General features: G+C 41.9%; 2 long non-coding RNA genes across 2 annotated transcripts; one reads left to right on the top strand and one right to left on the bottom strand.

The window, feature by feature from the left end:
• Positions 1–424: 424 nt before the first annotated feature.
• LOC108165678 (uncharacterized) lies at positions 425–6,349 on the bottom strand. Its single transcript, XR_001776007.2, has 3 exons — positions 3,325–6,349; positions 942–996; positions 425–858 (listed from the first exon to the last, which is right to left on the bottom strand). It is a non-coding gene; the product is annotated as an uncharacterized LOC108165678 (long non-coding RNA).
• Positions 6,350–7,324: 975 nt separating this feature from the next.
• On the top strand, positions 7,325–10,144 carry LOC145549392 (uncharacterized). Its single transcript, XR_014085353.1, has 2 exons — positions 7,325–9,254; positions 9,506–10,144. It is a non-coding gene; the product is annotated as an uncharacterized LOC145549392 (long non-coding RNA).
• Positions 10,145–11,505: the final 1,361 nt, after the last annotated feature.

Genomic DNA, 11,505 nt, shown 5'->3' with positions numbered 1-11,505 from the left:
ACAACCAGCTGTGCTGATCTGATCACCCATCCATCCATCCATCCATCCATTTTCTTGCACCCTTTTTCCCTCAGTGGGGTCGGGAGGGGTGCTGGTGCCCATCTCCAGCCAACGTTTCGGGCGAGAGGCGGGGTACACCCTGGACAGGTCGCCAGTCTGTCGCAGGGCAACACAGAGACACACAGGATACACAACCATGCACACACACACTCACACCTAGGGACAATTTGGAGAGGCCAATTAACCTGACAGTCATGTTTTTGGACTGTGGGAGGAAACCGGAGTACCCGGAGAAAACCCACGCACGCACAGGAAGAACATGCAAACTCCATGCAGAAAGACCCCGGGCCGGGAATCGAACGCAGAACCTTCTTGCTGCAAGGCAACAGCTCTACGAACTGCGCCACTGTGCAGCCCTTGATCTGATCACATAAACCCCAAAAACATTCAAAGAACAAGAAACACGTTTTTCAGGATGCTGTGTTTGCTACCGCTGCATTCACTTTCCACTTGATTAACGTCGTCCTCCCCCGTGAGCGCCGCCATCAACGTCCTTCTTCTTCACCTGTCGTTTTGGGTCTTTTTACAGATTTAACTGAAATTTGCTGACACTGCCAATTTATTTATTTTTTGTCAGCCTTCGACTGAAACCCCATGTAAATCAAGTTAATGGCAGCAGGCTCCAATGGCATAGTTTTTTTTTTTTTCTTTCTTCCCTCTGACAGCGTATCGCGTTGCAGGGGAGGCACATGGAATGTATTCCGAGGGTGTCGGAGGAGGGCAACGCGCCTCATTGGCTTTCCTGTGATGTCCTCGACCGCTTTGAAGATGTCCTCCAGCTCCGTTCACCTTTGAATTCTTATCACGGCCCAATAGATCAGTAGTGAAATATACCCTCAAAAGTTATGAATTCATGAATTTTACACAGGAATATCTCTCACCAAGTCGGCATCACCAAGGGTAAAGTTTTCCTGCTCTAAGGGTAAAGTTGCAGCCCTGTAAAAAAATAAAATAAATAAATAAATAAATAAAAAAAAGAGAAGCAGACAGCAGAATTGGTATTCAAAGCTAACACCTGGATCATGCTACATGGAATTAACTTCATGTGAGGGATCGTCTGTGCTTATTTCATAGAAAGGTCACCTTTTTATGAGGCTGATAAAGGTGGAAATCACACAGCATGGGAGAAAAAACGATGTCCTACACTGCTTACGCTGTGCATCTTTAAAGGCTTGCAAAAAATATTCACACCCCTTGATCTATGCCACGGTTTGCTACGTTTTAAGGACAAGCCTCAGTGTATTTTATTGTGATTTTGTCTGAACTTAAAGTAGTGCTAAATTAAGCTGAGGTAGACAGACTGCTAATATTTAAGAAGTGATGTTCGCAGATGCTCTTCATCCAGAATATTTGTGTAATTTGTTTACCTTTTCAAAATGTGCCCATTTATTTATTTATTTATTTATTTATTTATTTATTTATTTATGCTTATTTTGCCCCAACATGGCATATTTGCGTTTACTGTTCATAAATCAGACTTTTTAAATAAAGTTCAGTGAGTTAAATTAGTTACATGTGTTTATTTAAACTAATGAAAAAAATAAAAATGTAAACCTTGCAATTATGTAACCCAGTTATGTCAACTGGTTCCGCTAAAGGCAATTATTTAACTGGGACATGAAAATATTAAAAATCAATCAATAAAATTCAAGAACACTTGAAATTTATTTGAATTGAACTAAACTGACCTAAGTAAACTTTATTAGTATCTGGTACATTTAACTTCACAGCATTAAGCTATGCAAACTTAAGTCTACAATGTTGGATTTAGTGAAGTCAGTTTTTATTTACTTCAATGATTACGTTAAAGTAAATGCGTAATGCTTACATTTTATGAAGTAGGTTTAGTGGAACTATTTGACAGAAGTAAATTCAACATTTCACTTCGTAGGCCTTGTAAACACGTAGCCAGGTCTTTATAAAAGTGAATATCTCCACCACATTGTTTAAAAAATAATATTGTACACACAGGACCGGTTTTAAAAAAAAAGCCTTCATCCACACGAACCAGATGAATTACGCCACTGAACGTTGATTTTAACATGCCAACCCATAGGGGGCAGAGTAGGGCAATGCTAAAACCTGTACCAGCCAATCACGATCCTTCAAAACAACCTGTTAGGAATTAAACATGGCACCAGGAGGTTTACTTGCATGGGTGGATATAAAGTATATACCACTTTTAAATACTGTGTCAGAATGTAAGTTCATAAAACACGAGGCAGTGTCAACTGGGAATCATATCACAGCAAGTTTGTGGACGTTGAACCGGCGTTGTGCCTCTGTGTTGGTGTAAAACAGCTGACCTCAAATGACCTTTAATGCTTTGCAACTCAGTGTATTGGAGAAGTTGGTCTCATAAAAACAAACAAGCAAAGAGCGTCTGAACCAATGTAAAAATCAGCACCTGTCCGATTGCAGTTATTTTTCATTGTCGCATTATTTGTCACAAACTGTAAGGCGGGACGGCTAAATCTCAGGTTTCCAATGTACAATAAGAAGAACTCTCAAATCTCCACTTTGGTTGGAGTTTTTATTATTGATAGTTTTTAGAGATTTAAGACTAACTTTATATGTGGATGAAAAGCCAAATTGCGTAAAAATCTACTTGGTTTCCCAAATATCCGGATACGTGTGGACAAGGCCTCAGAGCGTGTTGACACAAGGGGAGTCACTGAACATAAATCACTTTACATCAATTTAAATTTTTGTTTGTAAGAGATGTTATAACAATGCATCATATTCCTTGTTGCAAAAAATCCAAATAATCTGTCAGGCGACATCTTTTATGTGTCGTAAAACACCCGTACTTCTTCATATCCTACATGAAGAAGTACGTTGACTGCTTTTCGCGAGGCGCTGCAAGAAGTGCAATTTCTCTGCCAGAACTTCCACATGTGCGTCTCGTAGGAGTCATCAGGTTCTGCCGCAATAAACGAGACTTTGTTTCTGCTAATTACTGCGGTTTATTAACAAAAGGAGAGTTCAGACATGCCCTGCCACAGGTCGGTGTGTACCGTACAATTCTGACTGTTTGCAGCTCTCATAATAGCTCCAGCAGTGACTCATTCCTTCTTCACGTTTGCACTTGCAAACAATCACGAGTCGAACAAGCGTGTGTTTGTCGGAGCTAATACACGCGCACACACACACAAAGGTTCATACAAACAGAGTGTATGGGAGAGGCAGATAAACAGCTGTGATTTACTTTGCTTTTCCATCTCTGCTAACACCAAAGTGCCAGATTGCGGCAGGCTTACTCACATCCCTCCTGTTTCCTCCGCTCAGAATCCGTTGGGAGGGCGCGCTGCCTGGTACGCCGAGGCACGGTGCAGGTCAGCGGCGAGCAAGGCCCCGCTGGCAGATCGCCAGAGACGATGGAATAAACAACCGTGATTTACTCCTGCCTTGTTCGGCGGCTCTGAACGGGGCGGAGACGTCCATCGCCGTGGCCTCCTCTCCTCGGAGAGAGTGACCCAGGCCAGAATGTCCCAGAGGTCGAGTTTGGGGGGGGTGGAGGGGGGCACAGGGAAGCAGCTGGGAGTGTGAGAACACACAAATGGATTAACAATAGGAAATCACACACTTGCACAGAAAAAAAAAAAAAGAAATGGCACACCACAGTATCACATCCTCTTGCTCTTATCGGGCCCACATCTGTTTCCTGGAGCTCTCGCCGGCTGACCAAACGCCGTGAAGCGGAGCTGAAGGAACATGGCTGCTGCTGCTATTCATGAATGCTCATCTTCTCACAACCCCCTCAACACCCACCCCGACTCATTTATCTCTCATCACCCCTCACAACTGTAAACACTTCAAGGATGTTAGCCGCGTCCTGGACAGGGCCTGGACAGGGCCTGCCCTAACAATAGCAGTGACCGCCGTGGACATGCAGCACGGCCGTTGAGCGGATGCTGGATCCCGACGCTACGAGTGAACTCGTTTATTGTTTAAAATTCAACCAGCAGGGCAGAAAGGATTTATTTTCCATTTTTAAACTCAGTTGAGAACTTTTCAAACCTGCATTCAATTCTGCACATTGTGACGACTGACCTGAGGTAAGCAACCTGGAGTAAGATAGGATTCACCTGTAGGGTATTTTTCTGTTCTATTTATCTCATCGTCTCATCGCCTCTCCATCCGCTGGTTCCTCTTCAACGTATAAATGTGAGGATTCTAACAGCTTGAAGTAGATTTGATGTTAAACTGCATCGAATATCCAGATAAAATCCATTTGATGATTTTTCAGGTGTTGCATAATTTGGCAGCAATACCTGCTGTTAGTTCAGAGCTTTTTCCTGTTGAGCCTCGTGGATTATGTAACCGCTTCCTACTTTTCTCCAAAGTTTTTTTTTGTTTGTTTGTTTTGTTTTAAACAGACCTGTCCATTGACATTCTTTTTCTTAAATCAATGCACCTAAAGGGACAATTCCACATTTGGTGTAAACATCATGCCACCACATCTACACACATCTTGGAGTCAGACGCAAAAACCTCAGTGTGGTGTATATGAACGCTGTTTTAAGAATCTTTAGAGAAAATTGTCAAAAGTATGTGTTTTTTTTTCCAACAATTGTACAGTTGTAATGAAAAAAAGAAAGCAGGATAAATCTAAAGATAAAGTTCCTCTGTAGAATCTTGCAACAATATGTTTTTATGGGTGTAGTCACATGAGGAAATTCCTCTGGTCCACTTAGTGGGAAAGCAATGCCACTCATAGGGGCGCCATGGTAGAGAGGACACCACAACAGTAAGAAAAAAAAATATTTCTAGTCGACATCTTCAGTATTCCATAGCTGTCTTGTGTAAATGATATAATCAGTGTAGAGTAATATATAGTATCAAATAATATTGTGTACTATCTGTCTGCATACACCTCTACAGATTCACGCTTGTCTTCTTGTTTGGCCTGGACAGAAATCTTTCTGCTGCTTTTACATTGTTCTTTCTTTGCAAGCAAACTATAATTGGCAAACAAAGCCATGCAGTTGGATTGAAATGATGGAGGCGGGAGAGAGCAACTGCATTACCATACATCTTTGATGAGCAGAAGTAAGGCCTCCTGCACAACCACCATGATCAGTAAGTCAACAACAAAACACTTCTCCTTCCCAGTCACCATTGTACAGCGCATACAGCCGTAAACTCAGCTGACCAATTGTGCCAAAGCTCCGCTTTGGTTGCTAAGTAACTGCCTGGGCTTCGTCGGGGTTGCTAGGTGAGTGGCAGCGCCTGCTGATTTGTGACGTTGCGAACATTTTTGAAAATTTTCATTTTTCAGACACTTACTGCCAACAAAACACCTTGTTTTTTTTTAAGTGTTTGTGTTGTTTTTAGAAGCGCTAGAGATCCAAATAGAAGATCACCATGAAGACCTAGAAAGATACCTGGAACTGGGATTTTTTTATATTCCTTCCTGAATTTTTTTACTTAGCTAATTTTTGCGCACGCTTGCTTACTATAATTAGAACAAACCAGCTCAGATATATAAAGACCCAACAGAATAATGTATCAATAAAGAATGTATACACTCTGACTTTAAGGTCTGTTTGCCCATATTGCTTGCCAAGGAATGTACTCACAGTCCTCCATCCACCAACACTATTAAAATATAACACAGATCAGAAAGCAGCTGAGCTGCACCAGAGTGGTGAGTGGGCAGATTAATAAGGTAAGATGGCATCTCAGTGGTGACCACAGCACACGTGCATCACAGTCATACACCCACTCACGCATGCAATAATGCAACTCAGGCAAGAGGGATTTATACAAAACAGAGCTCAAAGGATGAAGGAGACGGCCTTACAGGAAGAGACCAGTCACCAACTGCTGACAGAACAACCAATCCGTCAGAGCACCACATTAAACACCAGGGCAGCTTGTTAACCAGCGACTCAAATACATTTGTGTGATTTAAAGCAACAACAGCAGACTTCACAATATTAGTAATTCAGCTATTCACTTTTGTTCAGCCAGAAAAGTTACACAAGAGGAATACTGCGGCATATTAGGGCCATTGTAGATAGAAAAAAAAAAGAGTACATTTCTGCCAAGAAATTTAATACATTTTGATATTAGTCTCAGCAAATGTTCAACTTTTGGAAATGTGGAGTTTCAAAAATCCAAAATTTTCCAAAACTGCCACCAGCGCAGGCTGCAAACAACATGACGACAGCAAGACGACATTGGAGGATGACAGCACGCCATGTTTTTTTGATGACATCACATGAACAAACTTATACAAATGATTTTAATTGTGTTTATTTACTGGAAACACTTCAGTTGTGAAATTATGTTTTTTATCGGCATTGTTGGAATACTGAGAGTTTTGCGCACATTTGTAATGGAAACGCAGCTGCAGTTTCAGCTTTGAAACATTTAACTGACAAAAAAAAGTCAAAAACACAAGGTATATCTAAGGGTACAAAACTTTTTCTTCAACACTGAAACTCATATCTGGTCATTTCAGGAAGAGCTCAGGACGTGTCACTCCCACACAATTTTTTTCCAACAATGCTTTTTTGCCTCATTATATACATTTTTCGGAAAGTTAGCGTTTACCTCGAGCGAAACAAAGGAAAACAGTAAGTGAGAGTGAGCAAAGGGCAATAATTTGTTCCATTGTGCTCGGAGCGTTTTAAACACCGAAGCAGAGCGTGGCTGCATGTGATGGAGCATCGTGTTTTTGCGCCCAGCATGGATGCGCCGCAGGATGTAAATGAGACCTTGATTGCATTAGTAACCATTTTCCTCCTCCGACGCGCGGCACATACAGATGTTGGGATCTGCAAACCACACACTGCCCCCCTCTCCCCCCAGCCCCCTTTGAACCCGGCCTGCAGGGGTTAAGCGCAGCAAAACAGTGCAGCTGTAAGAGATTTGCCTCTCCACCCACCTCCTCCTCCTCACGATCTGCATTGCTTCATCTTCCCATCCCACACAATAGCATCGCTTGCCTCCAGCTGACCCGCGCTGCTAGACCACTGCCACTTCTGTTGCCATAAGCCAGCTGGTTTCCTCTGCGTGTGCGCACGCATTGGTAAGTGTGGAAATATTCCGATTCAACCCACCAAAGGCAAAAAAAATAAAAAATAAATAAAGAGCTTCGCTGCTAGTGGGCTTCCCTTCGCTTCTCAAAACCTCACACACAAACAGATCTGCTCCAGTGAAAAAAAAAGGTGTGAAAGAGGTTATGAATGAAAAGTGAGGCAGCGATACTGAACAAAATGTCTGAGTCATTTCAAACTCATCGTAATCCCTCCTCTCATCCGGAGTTACCCCCCCGAGACAATCCATCATCCCTGTAATTCATGTAATACTTCTGAATGGAGAAGCTAATAAGGCTACGCTCACACATGTTCACTCCATGCTCAATTCAGATTTTTTGCTCACTTATCTTTTGTTTTTTTTTCATTCATACTGCTGAACAACTGCAATCAAACTTCTGTGTGAACCTGCACATGCAGAACAGTAGATGTCACCGAGCAGCGCACTGTTTACGTAGGTAATAATGGACGCCGCTGCTTGTGGTTGATTGAAACGGCAAAATTCAAGAGAACTTTCTCAGTTTTGCAAAGATGTTTTCAGGTGGTTTTTGGTTTGTCACAAAAAAAATAAAAAAGAGTTGATGCGCTAACGGGGAGGTAGAAACACATTTGCCAAATAAGTTCTGACGCTCCAAACGTTCCCAACCACTGGTGGGTCTGTGCCTTATCAGAGGCACACAACTTATTTCAGAGTCCAAACCTCCAGCGTGAAAGGGAAAACTCAATCTTTTTGTATTACGTAGGATCAACATCTGACAAAATGATATTTTTTTTGTGTAACCCTGTTGATTCGCTCCAAACCAGTAAAACAAAAACAATCAAGTAATAGTCCCAGCGGGAGAAATGGCTCATGGTCTTTTACCACAAACTAAAGTTAAATCCTACAACCGCTAAAATCCGACATCCACTCTATTTCTGTTCACATTTTGGGAAGAAGGAAGTTAAACTCATGTTTTCGTGTCGTGTCCTTCAGAGGCTCCTGGTTTTCAGAGGGTTTGGTTTGTTTGACACAGTGGAGGGAGAAAGTGAGCTGCCCCGGCTGAAAATGTAACGAATGTTGCAATTTTGTTCTCAGACAAAATCGCAACATTTGTTACAATTTTGTTACAAAACTACAGAACATTTAGAAACCTGCAGTCTGAGGGCAAAGCACTCTATTGGGAACACAATCGGATCTCTGATATATGGAGATCGATCGAGGTCTTTATGTGTAAGAAGAAGAAATTTGAATTCTACTCTGAATTTAACATTGAGTCGGTGAAGTAGAGCTATCCAATCAGGCTTCTATTTGAATATTTTGGACTTCCTGGAGGTAAAGAATTTGAATGCTGTAGCCTCAAAGTAACAAATGCGTAGACTAGTTTTTCTGCTTCACTCTTCATTCTTATTTTGGCAATAATGTGGAAATGAATGAGAAACCTGTTTAGTGTGGGATTTAAATGACATGTCCTGGTCATAGATAACACCAAGGTTCTTTTTATTTTATCACCACAGGCAAATTCAGTGTAAGCGACTAAAAAAATCCAAATGTTTTTCAAAGGCTCTGGTCCGAAGACGACAACTTTAAAAAGAAGAAATCAAAAACTGCTCATGGTTTTTATTCTTTCACTCTGGTTGAAACAGGAAAGAATTAAAGGATGTATGATAACATTATTTGCAAGCTTCTGTTTTCATCCACAGGTCTAACAAGATCCCTGTTAGAACCCAATAGCTCTGGCTGATTTCTGCACAGCGAGATATCTCTTTAAGACTTCTTATCTTTTAGTTTTTATGGCTCTGGCTCACCCACTTTTCCTCCTCCCTCTATGACCCCCTTTAAAAAAAAAAAAAAACGCCCTCGCCTTCATTCCCTTTCTTCTCTCGGCTCCAAAGTGAAGCTAACTGCTCCAATAAGTCCATCCTTAAGCAATCTAAGCAAAACTGGGGCCCGTCTCAGAAGTACCATCAAGAGGCTGCCTTGCATATGGGTTTCTGAGCGCGCCCCCTCCTTCCTCTGCTCTTTCCCCATCTGTCTGCGGAGGCATCGCAGCGCCGCCGAGCCGAGCGAAGATCAATGGCCGGCTCCTGCCAGTTCGAGCCAGGAGACTTTTTGCCGTAATCTGTGCCACATCGACGCTATAACCCACAAAACAGACAGGTTCTCTGCAGGTCGGTAAAGCGTTCCTTTTTGCTTTATTTGTTTTGAACCCCTCCGCCCCAAACAGCTGCTGCTTTTTTTTTTTTTTTTTTTGGCAGTTACCGCCTCATACGGAGGAGCACATGATTCATTCCTGTGGCTTTAATGTTATTCAATAAAGTATCTCCACAACTGGATGTCAACTCTAAGATGTTGGGGCCCTTGAGCTATAGACCATTTACAGAGGGAAAGAAAAAAAAAATTATATTCCTTTTCTCCACAGGAGCGTTAGCAGGCTGGCAAATTGAACATGAGACGGCAGCAAGAGCTGTCACTTTTCACCGCAGGAACGAGAAGAAGCGGCTCGGTCAACGCTGCTGCATACATAAAGGCCTGCCAGAAGCCACTTCAGGCCAAGAACTGGATTCCAATATGCAATTCAAACAAGCAACGGGTATAATATGACAATTACACACTTGTAGCGGTCAGCTTTGCCAAAAGGCCTCGCCACTAATGACAAGAGATGGCAGTTAATCACGTTCTTATGCGGGGAAATAGCGGTGGAAAAGCTGTAACCTGACAGCACAAGTGTCTTTCAGCGAACCCGTTGGGCGCGGCTCGGGGAAGTTCGCTGTAAAGCGTGCGACAAAGAAGAGTCTGCCGGTAAAGACAGGGCCGTCGTCATGCGGTACCACAGAGGTTAAAGGGTCAAACACGGGGAAAGGTTTCCGTCTTCGCGTCACATCCACTCAGGATCAGTTTATCGCCAACTTGACGTTGTTGGAAACTGGAAGCAGTTCAGCCTCTTACGTTTGAGAAGAGTGATTATTTTTAGCTGAAAAATCCAGAGTTTCTACACACTTTTTTTTTTTTTTTTTTTTTTAGATTCCATTTTCAATATCCCAATGTCTAAGCAAAACAATCAATAAGGGCAATTTTGGTTACAGATACGTCATAATCCATTTTATTTATGTATTTGGTTGTGTTTTTAAATGTGTTTTTTGTAGTGGCGTTTTATTTTGGATATTTGAAGTACTTCTGAGGTTCAGTGTTGTGTGTGTGTGGGGGTGCGTGTGTGTGTGTGTGTGTGTGTGTGTTAAAAATAAATGTAAAGTTTATTGGTCTTTGAGATTGCCAATTTGCATGAATATGCCATTATTAACATATTACTTAAAAGTGGTCTCCAAACAACATACTGTTTATCCCAATAGTTCTTGGACAATTTATTGTCCAGTAAAATTTGGTATTGTGACCATATCACTGCAGTTTTACAGTCCCTACAATGGCTCCCTGTAACTCAGAATAAACATTAAAATACTTTTTTCAAGTCTTATAAATCACTGAACAGTTTAGCACCAAAGACATGTTCTTGTATCAACCTCCCAGACCTCCCAGGTCTTCTGGATCTGTTCTGCTCTGCATCCCCAGAACCAGAAGCAAACACGGAAAAGCTTCTATGCACCACAAATCTGGAACAAACATCCAGAAAACTGCAAAACTGCCAAAACACTGAGTTCCTTTACATCTAGGCTAAAAGCTTGCCCGTTTAGAGTTGCCTTTGATTAGTAGTACATGGAGTATTAAACAACCTATTTGATGTGTATTTGCTTGATGATTGTGATGATGGTTTACAACAAAATGTAATGTTTATTGTTTGCTTCATAATTGATTTCTGTCTGATTTTATGGCATAAAGCACCTTGAACTGCCTGGTTGTTAAAATGTGCAACACAAATAAACTTGACTTGACCATCTTTTTTCTTTGTGGTTTTGCAGATTCCATACTTAAATCTCGACCACAGTAAAAAATATCTGCCATACGTTAAGTGAAATCCTTGAAATTCATACTCTATAAAAGCCAAAACGCAAATGAAACTCTGGATAAACTGACCGGCCATGGAAACGTAGGGGACCTGAGAATCTGCAGCATTCTGCCATCTCAGAATGGATCTCTGACCATCTCCACGTCCTTAAATAGCTGAGGAAGCCATCGCTGGTCAGGGTGACGCTCGTATCTGCTACACGTGTCTCGTCCATATGGAAGCCAGACAAACACATGTTTGTGAGCGCATCCAGTTCACAGGATCAGCTGTCCTCCGTGACCAACATCTGCTAGCCTGGCGGCGCCCCAGGCTGATGCACCGACAAATTTAGCGTGCAAATGCAGACATGCAAGCACACACACACTATAATATATTAAAAAAAAAAAAAAAGCAGCATCTAATGGCCAGACGCCCAGTGAAACAAACATTTTGGAATAAGGATGCATTTCTGTAATTGCATA

The sequence above is a fragment of the Poecilia reticulata genome, chromosome 20 (assembly GCF_904066995.2).
Source record: "Poecilia reticulata chromosome 20, P_reticulata-male-v2, whole genome shotgun sequence".
NCBI lineage: Eukaryota > Metazoa > Chordata > Actinopteri > Cyprinodontiformes > Poeciliidae > Poecilia > Poecilia reticulata.
Note: the sequence above shows the minus strand (reverse complement) of the source record. Positions and strands in the feature narration are given on the sequence as shown.